General features: G+C 40.4%; 1 long non-coding RNA gene across 2 annotated transcripts in view; it reads right to left on the bottom strand.

The window, feature by feature from the left end:
* The window catches only part of LOC141134443 (uncharacterized), a 320,727-nt gene that overhangs the window by 202,398 nt on the left and 98,007 nt on the right, over positions 1-20,322 (bottom strand). For both annotated transcript variants that reach the window (XR_012243152.1, XR_012243151.1), the window contains exons 2-3: positions 16,730-16,785; positions 14,815-15,000 (exon numbers count right to left, since the gene is read on the bottom strand). This is a non-coding gene — a long non-coding RNA (uncharacterized lncRNA). The remainder of the gene's footprint in view (positions 1-14,814; positions 15,001-16,729; positions 16,786-20,322) is intronic.

Here is a 20,322-nt window from a genome sequence, read left to right as displayed (position 1 = left end):
GCTAAAGCCGTGTATACACTGCTCCTTCACCGCTCCTGCCCATTGAAATCAATGGGGCAGTGCGGCCACACCGCCGCTGCAGCAGCACTTTGCGGACGGTTTTAACACTTTTCCGGACGCTAGCGGGGGTTAAAAACGCCCTGCTATCGGCCGAATAGCGCCGCTAAAACGACGGTAAAGCGACGCTAAAAATAGCGCTGTTTTACCACCGGCACCCGCACTCCAACAGTGTGAAAGGGGCCTAACCCAGGAGGTGTGTTACTGGCCAGATCACCATTTCAAACAGAGGGAAAAAAAGCCTTGAAAAAAAAATAAAACGAATGCAGCCACCACAATTAAAGTAATTGTAAAGGCAGAAGATATTTTTATTTATTTTATGCATTAAGAAAAAAGCCTTCTTTGTGTAGCAGCCCCCTTAATACTTTCTTGAGGTCCCTCTTGATCCAGCGATGTTGCAGGAGTGTCTCGGCTGCCTGGGACTCCCTTCCTCACTGGCTGTGACAGCAGCGGGGCGTCATTGGCTCCCACCGCTGCCAATCAAAGTCAGTCAGCCAATGAGGAGAGAAAGGGGGCGGGCCAGGGCCATGGCCCTGTGTCTGAATGAACACAGGGAGCTGTGGCTTGGCTCAGGTTCCCCCATAGCAAGTATAACATGTTTGTTACTTTTAACTAAAAAAAAAACAAGACTTTACAATCACTTTGATTGTAAGCTGCAATATATTACATTTTATGTTTTGGGTTTAAAGTGTTACTAAACCCAGGACCATGAATTCACTATATCTGGTCTCACACAGTACACAGAACATGGAAATGCAATTATTTTAGTAAATATAAACTGCTACATACCTTTTCTCTTCAGCAGTATATAGCAGTCTTGTGTCTTCTATCAGTGTCTGGTTAAAGCTTGTAGCAGGAGTTTTCATTCTACTCTGATCGTCCTATGAGGCTGCAGGACCAGTGACCCTCTGTCTGGACAGTGCTGATTGGCCCTGTACTAATCACATGCACCTTCCCAAGAAAAAAAAACTCTCTAGCAATGCACACCAAACTGAGCATGTGCAGAGTGCCCCCAAGCTATGTACTATCAGGAGATGGATTGGGGACAGTAAAAGAAGGGGAGGATCTGAGAAGACAGGATAAAACAGCCTATTTACATAATGCTCAGGATTAACCCCTTAGTATAGGCGTGTGCACCCCAAAGCTCAAACACACATGCATATCCATATCTTTATGGACCTTGCTTTGTGCACTGGGCCAAATCATTTGGGGAAGGGGGATTATGGTGTGGGGTTGTTTTTCAGGGGTTGGGCTTGGCCCCTCAGTTCCAGTGAGGGGAACTCTTAAGGCATCAGTATTCCAAGACATTTTGGACAATTTTCCGAAGTGCTATAATGGTGTGAACCTCCCAACTAAGAAGTTGTTGCTCTGGAAGTTAATTTGTTTTGCAATTATCTATAGAGGGGTTTCCACCATCCCTGTTAAGTTTCATTTGTTATGTCTTGTTTTCAGTTTGATGTGTATTGTATGTGATGTTACATATCACAGAGACCGGTATTGTGGTAATATTGAAGTTTATTGAGATTTATATACATTAGAGCAGTCGTCTCCAAACTATGGCCCTCTGAAGGTCAGAGTTTTACAATGCCTCATGGGACATGTAGTTCCGCAACAGCTGGAGGGCTGTAGTTTGGAGATCCCTGCATTAGAGGGTTCCACCATTATTGTTAAGTTATTGATTAGTAAGTTAGCGCTGCACTTTTTATTGTGGTGTACTGAGCACTGATTGGCAGCACTGATGGGCATCGATAGGCTGCACTGATTGGCAGCACTGATGGGCAGTGATAGGTGGCACTGATTGGGGGCACTGACTGGCAGCACTGATTGTCACTGATAGGCAGCAATGATGGGCACTGATTGTTGGCACTGATGGGCAGCACTGATTGGCAGCATTGATGGGCAGTAATTGGCAGTACTGATGGGCACTGATAGGTGGCACTAATAAGCGACACTGACTGGCAGCACTGTTCGGCACTGATAGGCGGCACTGACTGGCAGCACTGATTGGCACTGATAGGCAGCTCTGGGCACTGATAGGCAGCACTGATGGGCACTGATTGGCAGCACTGATTGGCAGCACTCATGGACACTGACAGGGGCAGTTTGAAATGCAGCAGATAGTGGGGCTTGCCAGAGCCACTCAGTGTGTGAAACTGTCAGGTAATGCAACTGCTTGCAGGAAGAGAGACCAGCTGTCAAATCTCAGCATTGATGTCGGGGTGGGCGGGACCGAACAGCTATCAAACACCAGTCAATGATTGGGCTGCTTAAGAAAGGGGCAGAGCCACATAAATATAGCGGCCCACCCAGACATCATCCCATTAGCTGGTGTTTGATAGCTGTTTGGTCCCGCCCACCCCCGACATCACCGCTGAGTTTTGACAGCTGGTCTCTCTCCCTGTAAGTATTTATATTATCTGACAGTTTCAAACACTAAGCTCTGGCAAGCCCCCACTATCTGCTAAATGTGAAACTGTTTCACAGGCAGAGCCGGCTACAGACTCCTTAGATGCAACATTTCAGAGCAGATCTCGGGAGACAGCACAGGGTGATTAGGGCTTGCCCAGGCACACCCTGTGCGCACGCCTATGCCCCTTAGGTTCCAAAGTGAGAAGAATGCTTTACTGCATCATCAGACTGATTTTACTGTTGTGGGTTTAGTAACACTTTAATACTGCTTTATCCTAAGATTGTACTGGTTACCATAGGTCACACCACTTAATTGTTTCTTGTTCCTTGATTTGAAATAAATCACAAAGTAGTTAACACACAAACCAGAAGCTTGGTCAGTGAACATAATATATGACTTCATCAAAGTATTTAATTACTGCAGGCATTTTGGTTTAGCATACATATTGAATTTCTAATTTTAGTTGAACACATCTCCGTCCATGTCATCACACTGCTAGTACGTAAATTAATAGCAGCCTCCATAGAGTGCACTACAAGAAATTTATTACCTGTTTCCTGCAACCTTCAACCCTTTGGTGTCTGTCAGTACCGTGTCTCCTTGCAAGGCCACAGAAAAAGGCAGGGATCTTAATAATACAACTTTAAACCTCATTTGATTTTACGAGCAAGTCAGCTCTAATATATGACTCGGATTTCTGATGTATAACATTGGTTAGAAAGACTAATAGAATTAATGTAATTAAAGGCTCCTCTAGAAGAAGTAGGCGTCTTGGATTTTAAAAAAGAAAAACGCTGTCACTGAGTCTACTTCACGTTCACAGCAGCCTGAGACGTGATTATGCTTTGCTAACCATATGCACATATTTTTTTTAAAAGTAAAAAACACGTCTTTATAATGCGCATTAGCACTTGATCTTGTATTGTTCTCGAAAAGAAAACTAGCATAGCATGGCTCCAGTCAGATTGGGTTCTGAAATTATTGTGACAACAGTAAACAAGTAATTGGTTTCGCATGTCATTGTTCTGCACCTCCAGCTCTTTGCAAAATGTCTTAGTTCAGCCCGAGACCTTCGTGACCAAGTAACAACCAAAAGTACACTGCAAGAAAGCATGAATAAAACACAAGCTTGTCAAGCCGGAGACACCTGCTCCCAGCAGGGGTGCTACTTATGAACTGCCAAGTCTTTTGTTTCAGACTTGAGATTCGATGATGTTTCCATCTGGAACATGCCATCTCCAATGCGTTTCTCAGTACTGGAAAACTACCCATAAGTAAATATGACATGATATCTACAAACAGCATAAATCACAAACACTTGTTTTTTGTTTTTTTGTTTTTTATAATCATTTTTTTTTTTTTTTCAGCAATCCCAAAATCCTGCATAAGTATTACAATGTCCTCACCGGGGAGGGGGAAGCCAATCCAGGTGCTGTTTCCAGTATATATTCATAAAGGCATGCAATAGTTTAACGTCAGCCGGCTTTCAAAAAGCAAAATTTATGACTTGTAGTGTACAATTACTCAAGTAATCAGCTATTAAATGAAGTTTTTGACTGTAATTTATAATAATGGCTTATTGAAAGCTCAGTCATTTTAGACATGTTCATTGTGAAATATGGTAACCCATATTTCTTTGATAACAGTGTTTAGTCAATTAGGATCAGAGAGGAAGTTGGCAGTAATAGTTGGAGCTAATCTAATGTTTCTTAAAGTAGAACTATAGGCAAAACTATTTTTCCCATTTTGGATAGAGTAAAGGAGGTTTATAACCCCTGTCAGATTTTTTTTTTTTTTTCGCTATCTGTGTCTCATTGCAAAGTTTTCCCTTCACTTCCTGTCCCATAGCCAAACAGGAAGTAAGAGGAAATCCCTGAAAATTAAGAGAATTCCTTGGGGACCCCATCAATTAGGATCAGAGAGGAAGTTGGCAGCAATAGTTGGAGCTAATCTAATGTTTCCTAAAGTAGAACTATAGGCAAAACTATTTTTCCCATTTTGGATAGCGTAAAGGAAGTTTATAACCCCTGTCAGAATTTTTTTTTTTTCGCTATCTGTGTCTTATTGCAAAGATTTCTCTTCACTTTCTGTCCCATAGCCAAACAGGAAGTGAGAGGAAATCCCTGCAAATTAAAGCGGGGGTCCACCTATCTATCGTTTTTTTTTTTTTGAGTTCATTCACAAACTTTTCTTCTCAGCATTACATACTCACATATTGTATGTAATATGTCCGCCTGTGTCAGATTTCGTCGGAAAGAATAACTTATATTATTCACTGCAGGCGGTTTCCATCTTCATTGTGGGCATTGGAAGCCCACAAGCATTTATTTCCTGGATGTGGTGAATGCTGTGCTCCCAGCATTCACCACTCATTCCCGCACATGCTCAGTGGCATCCTGGGAAGCCTGAGACTAGCTCCCAGGAGTCTGGGAGAGGCTAGAAACACGCCTACTCCCACGGGAGGAGAACCAGGAAGTGCAAAGAAGAATAGAAAAATAAAAGGTAATTACGGCGATTTAAATTTTTTTAAACGGCATGTCAGCATCTAGGCAAGGAAGAGAATACATACAGATATTGTTCAAAATTTGGGTGGAACTCCGCTTTAAGAGAATTCCTTGGGGACCCCCAGGTCACCAGAACTTATGTCCCCATTGGAAGATTTCCCCTTTATTACTTTTCTAGGGACAACCCAAAATTTTGGATTTTCTTTTTTTGGCAATAAAAAGTTTTTTTTGAGCAAAAGTAAGAACATATAAAGTAATGCATCTGTTTGTATCATAGGTTCACATCAGATAAACTTATTACATATGCGCTCAGTGTCAATATATGTAGCATATTATTAATAAATTCAGCAGCATTGATGGTATAGTATTAATAATCCTCATTACTATGCTGAGGCTTATTATATTGGGATTTTTGTTAATGGTAAACAGGACAAATAGAGAGGGAGAATCTTTTTATCAGGAGCACAGACAGCAATAAAAACTGACGCGTGTTCTAATCCCTCTTCATTCAGTTCTGCCTTTAGTTATACTTTAAATCTAACTTTTTGGAAAATGAGATTACAGAATAAGGCTTCTGGCACATGATACTCCTTTTTGAGCATCTACTTTTTCAGACGTAATTTCAGGTGGGTTTTTTTTCGCATTTGCACACATTTTCATGCAATTTTGCTTATTTTTTACGCAAATTTATTCTCATGTTTTTGTTCTGTACAATGCAAATAGACATTAGTGTGCATTTGTGCACACTTGCGTGCATAAGGCGTAAATTACTGACTAAAAATGCAGATTAAAAAAAAATAAATAAAATTTTACTGAACAATGTACGGCGCTTGCGTGCCTAGGCACATTACAATTAACGGCTGTATTTTAGCTCGGTAAAAAAAAAAAAAAAAAGCTGTACTGAGCTTTTTCAAGTTGCAGTGTGCAAGAGGGCTAATGCCGTGTACACACGACCGGACTTTTCGACCAGACTGGTAAGACGGAACGCATCTGTCGGACAATCCAACCGTGTGTGGGCTTCATCGGACCTTCAGCTGACTTTTTCTGTCGAAAATCAGATGGACTTTAGATTTGGAACATGTTTCAAATCTTTCCGACGGACTCGAGTCTGGTCGAAAAATCCGTTTGTCTGTATGCTAGTCTGATGGACAAAAAAGGACGCAAGGGCAGCTATTGGCTACTGGCTATGAACTTCCTTATTCTAGTCCCTTCGTACGTCATCACGTTCAAACCAACAGACTTTCGAACGGACTTTAGTCCGTTCGTGTGCGGGCAAGTCCGGTCGTCCGAAAGTCTGTCATAACTCCATCGAAAGTCCGTCGGAAAGACCGTCGTACCTTTGATGCTGAAAACTCCGCTCGTGTGTATGCGGCATAAGGGAGCTTTTTTATTCTGGCTCTGGTTGTAATACCACATTTTGTAATATTATATCCCACTGTGGATTATGAAAACTGAAAAGTGCAAAACCCAGTGCATGGCAGCCAATCAGCTTCTAACTTCAGCTTGTTCAATGAGGCTTTGAGAAAAAAAACCTGAGCCTAGCCCATGTGTGTGTATCGGCCGGCTTCTGTTTGACTAGCCTGCTGGTCGACTGCTGGAAAACCAGCAGTTGACCAGCTCTTGATCAGCACTCTCAGCCAATGGCTGAATTTTAGGATAGATGAACTGATTACATATTTAACCCACTTTCACAAGTCCAACTTCTTGTGTTCATAGTTCTAAGGGAGTGTTAGAAAGAGGAGAATCCAATTGGCAATTTGATTCCAGAGATCCGTCAGAAACAGAGAATGTATTTTTTCTGGATCTTGTAAATTAAATGCTTTGCTGAATGTTTTTCATTCCTTAGGCTGGTCATATGTTATACAATTTTCTTGTACAATTTACCAAAACCATATAATATGAGGTCAAACCTAAATGCTTTCAATTTGTATGCAATAAGGCAGGCCCTTGCACTACATAGTTACAAATAAATATAAAGAAAATTGAAAAAGAAAATTTTATAACGTATGTCCAGCCTTCGCAATAACTTCATAAAATTGGAAACTCCCTATCTGTATATCCCTTTGCATGTGTTCATGGAGTGACAGATGATCCTTTGCTGAATCCCAAAATGTAGCCTAAATAGTAGAAATTAGAGTCTATTTCTGTCTGGACAATCTAATTCATAAAGTGGAAGATTTTAGCAGGATAAGAGGATCTAAGTGCTGCCACACAGAAACCTAATGAAGATAGCTATTGGAGATTATGTAACAGAAAGTGTGAAAAGCAGGAGACATTTTCCCCTCAAGGAATATACCCTTATAATCAGAACTGTTATTCAGCAGCCAGGTCATGAATGCACAGCCCCCTGCCATTAATTAGGATCCAGATATGCAGATGTACAGAAAAGTAATCCATGGACACCATAACTTTGTATATTTAAAGGGGTTGTAAAGGTAAAAGGTTTTTTACCTTGATGCATTCTATGCATTAAAGGGGTTATAAAGGCTCGTGTTTTTTCACCTTAACGTACCCTATGCATTAAGGTGAAAAAACACCTTGCAGTCACCGGCCCCCCAGCCCTCCCGTTTTACTTACCTGAGCCCCGAATCTTGGTTGATGCGTCCCCGCCGTCCCTCTCAATGGGTTCCCGACCCTTGAGTGGATAGATTGATAGCAGCACAGCTATTGGCTCCCGCTGCTGTCAATCAAATGCAATGATGCGGGCGCCGGGGCCGAGTCCTGCATTCGGCCTCTATGAACGCCGAATGCTGGACTCGGGAGTGCGCCCGCAAAGTAACCCCCTCGGGAGAGTGCTTCTCCAAGGGGGTTATCTAATGCGGGGAGGAGCCGAAAGAGCCGCCGAGAGACCCCAGAAATGGATGTTCAGGGTCACTCTGTGCAAAACGAGCTGCACAGTGGAGGTAAGTATGACATGTTTGTTTTTAAAAAAAAATTTAAAATGATCCTTTAGTATCACTTTAAGTTAAAAAACTTTTTAAGTGCAGCTCCACCCGCACCCCCCTAAATACTCACCTGAACCCGATCTTGATCCAGTGCTGTGCACTCTGCTGCAGCTTTTCTCCCCTCTCCTGGCTCTCATAGGCTTGGCTGAGAGCATTGGGAGCCATTGGCTTCTGCTGCTGTCAGTCAAAACCTGTGAGCAGAGAGTGGGGGGCGGGGCGGGGCTGAGCTGGGCTGTGTGTCTGAATAGACACATAGCCTGGCTAGGGAGCGAGCCCACACGAGTCCCCCCATGGGAAGCATCTTCCTATGGGGGCACTCGGTGGAGGGAAGGAGCGCTGGCGAGGGACCCAAAAAGAGGAGGACCAAGGTTGCTCTGTGCAAAACCATTACACAGAGTAGGTAAGTTTATGTATTTGAATCCCAAACCTGTTTAATTCTTGGTCTCTGCTAGACAAAGGTTCGGAGTTTTCCATGCCTTTGCGACTGTTTGCTTAGCAGCCATGATAATCTGCAAGAGTAACTTAAAATGCAACCTCCTAAGTTTCACAGTGTTTTTGAGAACTATAGCACGATCTGGAGAAAGGTCTTTCCCAAACAGTGTCAACAGCATCCCAAATACTTCTACCCAATACTTTTTAATGAAAGGACAGGACCATCAGATAAGGAGGTGTGTGCCAACTTCACCACAGTCATAGAAACAGGCTGAAGAATAATGAGATACAAATTTGACTACACAAGCTGGATCGAAGTACCAGTGGGAAAAAAACTTTAAATGAGGCTTTGAAGGCTTTTACGTTCTGTGAGCAAGATTTAGTAGCAGGACTTTTTTTCTCAGAGATTAGGTGCAGGAACTGCACCCTTCTGAGTCACTTCTTATCTCCGCCCCCTACCCACCTCTGAGCACCGTTCCTTGGTTTCATCCCCTACCCACCTCTCAGTACTGCCCCTTTTAGAGAGTACAGAGCCAAGTATAATTTTGTGGTGCTAAGTAATTTGTATGAAATTTGTTAATGGTAGCAAGAAAAGTAGTAAAATAGATTCCCCACAGCCAGCAGCAATAGACCCTCCAGCAATAATAGATTCACTCAGAAACAATGGACCCCCACAACAAAATACCACCCAGCAGCAACAACAGATCTCCCAGCAGCCAGCATCAATAGACTATCCAGAAGCCAGCAACAATAGACCCCCTCCATCAATAGTTGATCTCTTCCAGCAATAATTGACCCACCAGCAACAATAGACCCTCCAGCCCATCCCAGCACCCCTTGCCATTACATACATTCAGTGCCGGAACTGCCTTCCCCCGCGTTCCCGCTGAAAAAATGCCCTGTTTAGAGATAATTACACTTTTTAACACTTTTTTGCCTAAGTTGATTTGCTGAGCCAAGCAGCTAAATAATTACTTTTGTATCTCCCAGCCCCAAAGAAATCGATAGGGCCAAATTGTACTTGTATGGACATCAGGCCAAGAAGCTGGTGGAGGAATGGTAACAATAGCAAAGGCCTCAGAGAGAGAACTAGGTAAGTAGGACAATTTGGTGGGTGGGGACTACACCTGCTTAGGGGGTTTGGGGCAAAAGCGTAAGGGAATTTTGTAGAAAGCTTTCCCAGTCTTTTTAAAAGTAGAGTTACCCCTTAAAATGAATGTTAATTGTGCTGCCAGAATCCTGGTATTGTTCTTTTTAGAAATGTACTTTACTTATTCTTTCCACATCATTTTAGCGGCCTTCTCACATGTAAATCTAACACTTCAGGTCTCCCTTAATTCATCTTCTATAAGGATCTATTTCTGGGCATATTAGACTGATTAGCCATTACTTTTATGCCGCATACACACGAGCGGAATTTCCGTCGGAAAAATTTTGGCTGGTTTTTCTGATGGAATTCCGCTCAAGCTTGGCTTGCATACACACGGTCACACAAAAGTTTGCTGAACTTTCGACCCTCAAGAACGCAGTGACGTACAACACTACGACGAGCCGAGAAAATGAAGTTCAATGCTTCCAAGCATGCGTCGAATTGTTTCCGAGCATGCGTAGGAATTTTGCGCATCGGAATTGGTACAGACGATCGGAATTTTTGATCTGAACTTTTTCTGACCGAAAAATTGAGAACATGCACTCAATCTTTTGCTGGTTGGAATTCCGCCAGCAAACGTCCGATGGAGCATACACACAGTCGTATTTTCCGACCAAAAGCTCTCATCGGTCTTTTGCTGGTCGAATTTCCGATCGTGTGTACGGGGCATTACACTTTTTTAGCATGTTTTATAAAGGGCTTTGGACCCCTAGGGAGAAATGCACTATAAATAATAACACTCTTATTATTATTATTATTATTGTTATTACTCTCATTCTAGTTCCTTATTGTAGCCATAGGAACCCACAGCACTTTAGCCACATTATATATATCATTAAATCACTTCCTAAGTACCCATAGTTTTAAATTCTACAAAAGTACTTGTTTCTGCAACATTGATCACTTTACACTGCTCCTGAACAATTAGAGTAATTCTGAAACAAAGAAGGAAGACAAAATGAGTCAATATCTTCTAAAGTGGATGTTAAATATTTTACATGAAAGCGCTGATATATGCACCATCTTTCAGTTGCTGGAGCATTAAAAGCAGATTAAAATTTACAGTTCTGCTGAGCCTAAAAAACTTCATCATGAGCTTAAATACCAGTAACAAGGGTATCATTATCCTCATTAAAAGTGATAGCCATCTCTGCTTCCATGGCTTTCTATTCAAAGTTTTGTTGAGGTAGAATGGGTACTGTTCTTCACAGAATTTTACACATGAGCCAGAGGCTATTTGCCCAACAACTGACGGAGCTGAAGCTCTAGGCTGTCACATTTCATTTCCATTCATTTACTTGGCTTGCACATGCATATGTATCCAGTATAGCATAACTCTAAAGCCATTACTCAGGCTGCAAGTGCTATACTGTTATATGGTTTGTGAAGTTTTATAAATCAGTTGGCTCAGACATTGTGACTTTATCTGAGAGGCAATATTTGCTGACATGTGCATTTCAAAGACTACCATGAACACTAAATTAAAGTATTACTTTGACAATATATCCTCCATATTGTTCAGCCAGTCTGTGCCCTGTTTTAGGAGCCTAAAATAGAACCAAGTTTAATATAGTTGGTACTACTCACCAACCTTGCAAAACTTCTGTACCAATCAGTGGTAGAGTGGCACAACAAAGACGTTTGGTTTTGCTGCCCTGGTATTTAAAACCATCTTTAGAACCGATACCTACTGTCAAATTTTGGACACTGTATATGAAATCAGGCTGTAGACAAGGCAAGAACTGTCAGACTTTGGGCAACCTATATGCCTTATGGTCCAATAAATAAATAAAAAATCCTCAATAAACAGTACACCAGTAGCGACCCGTCCATATGGGGCTCCGCCCCCCTAATCCATGCACCCGAACCCTAATTTACATGCAGGATGCCGGATAAATGAATTCCAATGGGTTTTTTTTTCAAGCACCTTATTAGAGCCTAAGGCTCTAATTGGCTTCAAAAATGGGTGGGCTCGGGGCACAGTGAGCCAACCCAGTTGTGTGACAATAGCGAATTAACATTTGCTGTGCGATCTGCGATGACTGATCAGTGTATGGGCTCGCTGCCTGTACCATGGGATCGCTGTATCCAATCACAGCAGATAACATGAAAATTGTAAACAATGGATAGCTTCCTTTCATGCCATCCATTGTGTACAATTGTGTTGCTAGCTGTGACTGGTCACAGTGATCACATGGTACAGACAGGGTCAATCACAGCCCATCTGTACCATGTGATTAGCTGTGGTCAATCACAGCTAATCACAACAATACACACTCAATGAATCAGTTTCATTCAGTAAAAATAGTCAATGAAATTCACTAGTAAAGCAATTAATTGGTAAAAAAAAAAAAAATCCTGATCACTTCCTAGAGTGGTACAGTGTTACTATGGTAACACTGTATTGCTCTGGTCACAGTGTGTTAAAACATAAATTATAAAAAAATAAAAAATATATATAAAAAAAAAAAGAAATCAAAAAGAATAGAAAAAAAAATATATATTTTTTTTTTACATACTGTCACCAGCCAGTGTCCCTGATCACCACCACACCAGTTATAGGATGATGCTGTACTGCACTGGTGACAGTATGTAAAAAAAAAAAAAAAAAACATTTTTTTTTACTATCTTAATTTTTCCAAAAAAATGTGACAAAAATGACAACTTCAAAAAGCTTGCCATGCTTCTTAATAAATACCTTGGACTGTCTACTTTCCAAAAAGGGGTAATTTGTAGGGTATTTGTTCTGACCTGGCATTTTCTGGCCTCAAGAAATGAGATAGGCCATCAGTACATCAGGATTGATCAATCCTGAAATCCTGATGAAATAGTGAAAGCTATTGTCAGTCAACTTAAACTCTGCCTACACCATGTTATTGTAAAAAATAAAAATTAAGCATTTGCTTTGATATATAGATTTGTATGAAGTTTTTAAACACTTTGTTGGTTTTTAATTATTTATCTTAATTCTCTATTCTAAAAAAACCTTTTTTTATATCATGTGACCAACACAGCACCAATCAATGCTGTGCAGACACAGATTCATACATTAGCAAAGTACTAGAAACTCCTCCCTCTGAACTTTCCCTAAGGACTGGAAAGACCTGAGACATGTCATGTGACCTCTAAACAGCAATGATTAAATAAGGTACTCAGATGATTTTTTTATATTAAAATGAATACAGTGGCATGATCTTTATACATAAATAGAAGGGAATATGATTAAACATTGTATGTCTAGTATCACTTTAAGCTCAGTTAGCATTTCTGAATGTTCCCTATAACAAAGCATATAATTACTTTTTAGTTAGGATTGAATATTTCCATTATTGCAAGAGGCTATTTATGATTGGTTCTCTTTAACTAGCACCATCTCCTAAACCCGACAGTGAAACTTCACCTAACCCTGATCCCCATACACACGGGCTGAATATCGGCCGAAGACGGCTGGTACAGTACATACCGTCCAACATTCGCCCAGTGTGTACAGGTCCTTGTTTGACAGAGGCTGATCTCACAACCGGCTTCTGTCAAGCAAGCATGCTGGAAAACCAGCAGCCAATGGCTGCGAGCGCTGACCAGTGCTTTCTGATGGGGGATGGGGTTTCAGTCCCCTCTTAGAACACAATAGCACACCAGGAAGTTTGCAGTACTAACATCAAATAATTAGTACAGAGACCTCCTTGTGAGCTGCTCTGATATTTTTTTCTAAAAAAATAAATAAATAAATCGTGTGTACCAGGCTTAAATCTCAACTCAACTAACCAAAAATATCTACATTTATATAGATAAAGGTGATGATACCGCTAATTAACACTTCAGTATAAATATATCCTTTTAGGAAAAATAACATTGAATGAAGATAGAGATGTATAATATTCCTCAAGTAGAAGAAAAGCAGGATATTAGGTTTGATCTAGTAACGTTGGCAAAGTTAAAACTTATTCTCAATAATGGCTTATTCGATAGTTATTATCACAGGGATTTCACAAGATAGTCATCCAAAGAACTGGAGAATAGAATTGAAATAGCTATAATAAATCTGAATCACTCCTACAACTTATTTCAAAGTTTTAAACTCAACTCCTAAAAATAAAGAAAAATTATATATAATGAACAACATTTTTTTCTGACTGCACTGTATATTGAATAAATGAAATGCAGACTACCTCTGCTTGACATTACGGGAAGAAACAATACAGGCACAAATATAATGAATTTATGTATTCATTCATCGAATTATAATATACAAATTGTATCAGAGTTACATCTTTCTACCTAACCCAAATTACCATATATATTGGATGGTATTACAAAGTAAAAAAATCCACAACTATTTCCATCTTAGAAGCAGGCTATAAAAACAAAGTAATGCTTGTATATTCTGGGTGCTCCAGTCAATAATTCCATGTCCATGGATGCCAGGTACCAGCGTTTGGATGCACAGACTTTGTTAGCAAGGTGAAAAATATCAGTAAGAATAACTATTTCAGATGTGTTTTAATTAGTATACTTCCCAATTCAATGGGGGGAAATCTACTAAAACTGGAAAGTGCAAAATTTGGTGCAGCTCTGCATAGAAATCAATCAGCTTCCAGGTTTTTTGTCAAAGCGTCAAAGGTTAACTGAACAAGCTGAAGTTAGAAGCTGATTGGCTATCACGCACAGCTGCACCAGATTTTGCACTCTCTGGTTTTAGTAAATTAACCCCAATGTCTGTAGGCAAAATGGTCCAAATGTCATTCATTAGAGGTTTAAGAGGGTGAGATGGGATCATATTCTATACCACAGAAGTCACACAAGTCCAGCACCAATTGTCCATAAAGTAGTAGTCAGACAAGTGATTTACCTCATCCTACCATGCCTGCTCTCTATGCAACCATAGATTAAAGCTGGTATCTGATTGGAGATAAAGTTACACTTGCAGCGGGTCATAGGACATCCCCACCATAAACCCCCTGCTCCGGCACTGCAGAGGTCAACTGTTCATTTTGTCAAAGAGGACTGAAATAAGGTGAAATACTGAAATACCTTTGAAGTGTGGGCTCCCTCCAGGAATACCTGTCTTTAATCTATCCATTATTATATATGTTCTCCAACTTTGGAGACACTAAAAATTTACAGTTAGGACTGCAGTACACCAGGGTGTCATGACTTAGCCTCTGCAGCTTACGCATGTATTTGCAAATGTGTGCAAACTAAACCCTTTTGTTTTAACATGAACTGTTACACAGGGTTAATTTGGTTTGTTTCAGGCTGGCCAGTAAGTGAGCTGGGAATTTTTGTTTGCTTTTTTTCAACCGGTGAAATACTGACCTTATTCTTGCTTCCATAGACTTCCTCCCCACTGCATGTCCAGTGCCTCAAAGCCGCCTCTCCTCACTGTTCAACTGGTCGCAGCTTTTCAATGTCCTCTCGTACAATGTAGGACAAGTGATCCATTGAATGAGAGGACACCAGATGCCTGGACACACCTGGGAGCCTTGGACAATGGAGTGCCAGCTGTCAGAAGATAGGAAAAAAGGTTAGTATTTCACTATATTTATCATCCCCTAGAAAAAAAAGGGGACATCTAACCCTTGCAGTGCAGAGTGGGGCCTCAAGTTCAGATTGAATAATGCAATCAGCAGAAGTGTACCCATGCATGTCTACAAGGCATGTCTACAAGGCCTGTTAGAGTACAGAGTGCACTGATCAGTGCTTGTGCCTATTGGACTATGTGGTCATATTTAAACACACCGCACAACTACTTTAACTAAAAATTGAAAGTAAGGCTAGAAAAAAAGAGGCTGTTAGCAAAATGTCTATCTGATGATCTATTATATATACATTATATATGTTTTTAGATAATTTTTCCCCATTCCTATCTTATGCTCCCTCATTCCAGTTAAAAGCCTGTTCTAACTTATTTACTTAAAATACAGTATAGATTGAGCTATTAAGCTTTAAAGTGGTACAGGTAAGCCTAGGAGATATTTACTATAGTAGAAGTCGGTGACATCACTGGCGCATGTGCACTGCAATCTCAATGGATGACGTGCCATGGCTGTGACATCATCATGGTTCGGCCATTCAAACAGCCAAAGCTTGCAAACCAGGAAGGAAGACTGGAGGGCTTCATTCTAAGGTAAGTCCTTCATAATGTTGCCATGCAATGCATACTGGCACATTATTCTATTATTCTGCAGAGGGCCTTTTTTGGATTTTATTTAAGCAGTTTACTATTGCTTTAAGTGAGGGGAACATGGAAAAAACAGGGATGTGCTGAATGTATAAGAAAACACAAAATATGAATCTGCAATAATTTCATATTTACCTAAAAAAATATATATATATAAAATGTTTAATCTTAACCATAATGCCAAAATGCCAAAAGTCAGTATAGACAAAACCACTATACGTTCCCTGTAATTAGGTCTCCTAGCACTAAATCTAGATTTTGTAGCAAGAGTAGGGTACTAATTTAAATTCTAAAAAGTTGTGAGAAATACTTTGGCCACTTTCAAATACACATGGAAAACTTAAAAAAACTAAAGGGGTTGATTGTATGTATGCAAACTAAACTTACCTTGTTTGAAATTTGTAAAGTGTACATTTTTTGTTAGTTTTTGATATAGTGGTAAGAAGTTAGAACCCATTAGTTTTTACTTTTCAGAGATTTTATTGGAATGAGAGAAATCCAGGCAAGGTAGTTGTTACTAATGAGTGAACCAAGTAAAAAAAAAAAAAAAAAAAAAGAAATCAACCTTGGTGATGCAAAGTTACATTCCACAATGCTAATGAATGCTGCAGTGAGTACTGATAAAATGCACAAACAAGCAATTTGAAAAGGTGCTAGAATAGGAATTTAGGCCCCTTTCACACGGGACGGATCGCGGCTGCGATCCCTTTGCTCAGCAGGGGATCTCTCCATTGATCCCCGCTGAGCATGCAGGTCTGTGTCCGGTCCGCTCATGTAGAGCAGACACAGACCACTCTCCTCTATGGGCTGCCGGATGTAAACAGACCGCCTGTCCGTTAACACCTGACTGCCATCCGATCTGCCGGACATATCCTCATTCATCTGTTTTTGTCGGATCAAATTATGTGCATAGAGAAGAATGGAGGTTCCAATCGGAAAGGGGCCTTATCTGTTCCTTGTGTCTTAGAGGGTCCAAGAAGCATTTCTTCAGAAAGTGCTAGAAGCAAATATGAGTGAGGGAACAGGAAAGTGATGTGGATATAGTCCTACCGTGGTCCATCTGTGTCCCCACTAGGAGAATTCACCCCTCCATTTGTCCAGGTGACCTATGTGACAGGGACAGAAAGTGAGAGCAAATTCAACATTTTGAGTTGTCATCAGAAATGGATAAACGGAAAAGCTTCCAATGGCGATACGTATTCTGGTTACAACTCTCTAAGATAGGATTTCTTAATTTGGAGCGATTTCCTTCTAATTCCTGCTATGTCTATACGACAAGACATAAAGGGAAATCTTCCCAATGGAACACAGATGGCAAAAAAAAAAAAAAAAAACAGACAGGGGTTTTAACAATTCCCTACTCCATCCAAAATTAATAAAAACAAAATCGGCCTTAAATACAGCTTTCACATATTGCTCACATCTGTTTGTACTTGACATTGGAGTTGCCCTTCAAGTGAACATGGGAAAATAGATTTCAACAGTGCGTTCTATCACACCTTGCTCCAAGGATTTGTTCGCACTAAACTCAACTGAAAATTATTGCAGCATCAAGTATGATTTAACATGTGCTGCCTTGTCATTTTCACACATGTTGCAATGAGATTTTATCCCCATTCAGTTCAATTATAAAACTCAATCCAGTTTTGAAAAACCATGAAGATGAAGGATATTTCCCACCTCTATTATAATTTGACACTACAGCTCTTAGTGCAGTTTTTTTTTTTTTCTCATCAATAAAAACAGCTAAAGCTATAGACAGTAGCTTTTAGATGGTTAATTAAAGAACTTAATATGCACTTAAAAAAAAAAAAAAACATTGATGTTCATTTCAAAGGCAAACTACAAATCTACTTATGAATTAGCATTTCTGCAGACTTATATTTTCCCTTGACTAACAGACAAACTTTTTTTTAGCATCTTATATAACAGCAAGAGTTATTTTGCAGAGCAATGACAGATATTTTAATCCTTGCAAAGTCTGCCTGTAATCTAAGCAGTGTCATGCTGAAAGAAAGGTTACTTTCTCAAAGCTTGGTTATTCAGACAAGAGAAAAAAATATTGATTGGTTCAGGACTTGATTGTGCAAGGAATAAAAAAAAAAAAAAATCAAGAGACTCTTTTCTTTTCTGATTAAGAGGCCTTCTGCTTCTTCTCGGAAATAATAGAAAAAACTCAGATTTCAAGAGACAAGTGTATATAATGGCTATGTGTGGTAGTGTGGTGTAAAAACCCTTGATTACCCAAGTTTTAACAAGTTACCTGATTAAACGACTTTTGTTCCTCACTTGACTATCAGCCACTGTAGAACATTAGTTGATTTGAAACTGTCCTCTGCTATCACCAACGAGAACATTAAAATGGAAGTAATGGAGCTTCTTTTCAAGATTGATTCTTGATTTGAGAAATTGTTAAGCATTTATGCTGTCGTGTAATGCTGTATGTTACTAGGTGTGAACGTCCTTTCTTTGCAACCTCGCTTTAGAGAAAATGACAAGTGGAGACAAGATCTCCTAAAATAATATACTGTAAAACCAAAGTGCGATGTAATAACATTAACTTTATCTATGCAAATAATAAAGGCAAGGTACCTACAAACATTCAATGGCAGCCAGCCGCACTTGCATGATCTGGCTGTGTATGGAGGAGGTAGAACCTGAATGCAAGCTGATTGCTTTATCGCCAAGGAGTGCTTGGCCAGACCTAACCATAAAGGGTCCATAGACATATGAATGCTCCTAGTTTAAGCTGTAAATTTTCAGACAGAGCAATTGTTCTCTTATATCTTTAAAGTGATACTAAAGTCTTGTTTTTTTGTGTTTCAAAATAACAAACACGTTATACTTACCTGCTCTGTGCAGTGGTATTACACAGAGCAGCCCAGATCCTCCTCTTCTCCCTTGCCAGCGCTCCTGGTCCCTCCCTCCTGCTGAGTGGCCCCACAGCAAACAGCTTTCTATGGGGGGACCCGAGCCACTGCTCTGTGTATCCATCCAGACATGGAGTCACGGCTCGGCCCCGCCCCCTCTCTCCTCATTGGCTCACTGACTTTGATTGACAGCAGTGGAAGCCAACGGCGCCAGAGAGGAGGGAGAGTCCAAGACAGTCAAGGCTCTCGTGCAACATCGCTGGATCGAGATGGGGCTCAGGTAAGTTGAAGGAGGGCTGCTGCACACAGAAGGTTTTTTTATCTTAATGCATATAGTGCATCAAGATAAAAAACCTTCTGCATTTAGAACCACTTAAAGTTTGAGCCGCCATCTCCAACTAGCATTCAACACTTCAGGGCAAATGTCCTTCATATTTATTAACATGAAAATTTGTGTTTAGGGTATCAGCATATTTTTTCTGCTACCACTCTCAATCCCTCAATCCCCATTGGCTGCCACTCACCCTACAAAATAAATTAAAAATACTAACAATAACTTACAAAGCCATCCACAAATTGGCTCTCAGCTACATCACTAGTCTAGTCTCAAATACCAACCAAATCATTCTCTTTGTTCCTCTCATGACCTTATGCTCTCTTGTTCCCTTGTCCCCTCCTCCCATGCTCACCTCCAGGACTTCTCCCGAGCCTCTCCCACCCTCTGGAACTCCCTACCCCAATCCGTTAGACTATCTCCTACTCTATCTACTTTTAGGCGATCCCTGAAAACTTTTCCCTTAAGAGAAGCCTACCCTGCCTCCACCTAATAACTGTACTTTTATTTTCTCCATCAGCTCATCCCCCAGCTATTACCTTTTGTATCACTTGACCCTCCCTTTTGGATGGTAAGCTTTAACAAGCAGGGCCCTCTAATTCCTCCTGTATTGAATTGTATTATAACTGTACTGTCTGCCCTAACGTTAAGCACTGCAAAAACTGTTGGCACTATATAAATCCTGTATAATAATTATAATATTACTAATAATATTAATAATACTATGATGCACTGCAAAGGATGCCTGTCTGCTGCTTTCAAATTGAACAAACCCTTTGATCACACGTATGCCTCAACATCAAGTTATTCCACCAATCTCGAATATTTGTCCCACCTCATCCAGACCTTCTGGAGATTCTAGAAAAAAAATGATAAATTACTAACTCTCAATACTGTCCTCCGTTCAAGTGTACTACCCAACTCACACACCCAAAGCCCACATCACAGATGCAAGCCCAAGCATTAATAGTTTTGAAGGCATCCAAAACAGCAGAAGAATTCTCAGAAGACATTTCAGCTGTTTCTACAGGCTTGCTTGTGCACTAGGCAGCTGCTGACAAGCTATGCCAGCTATACTGGAGAGACAAGAGTGGAAAAACTCTTGTCCTGCTTTAAAAGTGTGCACAGCATGACAAATTGGAGAACTGAGACAGCAGTCACATATGGCAGGAGGAGGCTCTGAAGGTCATTTGGGGCCACAAGGCATGGAAATAATCTTAGAAAGATGAGAAATATTTTTCTCTTTCTTCATAGTAGAAAAGGCTACGTGGAAAAAAAACCAAATCCCGCATAGAGAAATGTACTTTACTAGTAATAATGAACTAAAGATCCATATGAAAATATTTTCTCATTTTATTATTACATCAGCCGACTGAGTACTTAAAGAGGAACTGCAGTCTGCTCACATAATTTGTAATAAAAACATCTTTGCCATTCTG

This window comes from Aquarana catesbeiana, linkage group LG03 (genome assembly GCF_042186555.1).
Source record: "Aquarana catesbeiana isolate 2022-GZ linkage group LG03, ASM4218655v1, whole genome shotgun sequence".
Lineage (NCBI taxonomy): Eukaryota > Metazoa > Chordata > Amphibia > Anura > Ranidae > Aquarana > Aquarana catesbeiana.
The sequence above is the reverse complement of the archived record's forward strand: the minus strand, read 5'-3'. Positions and strand labels throughout refer to the sequence as shown.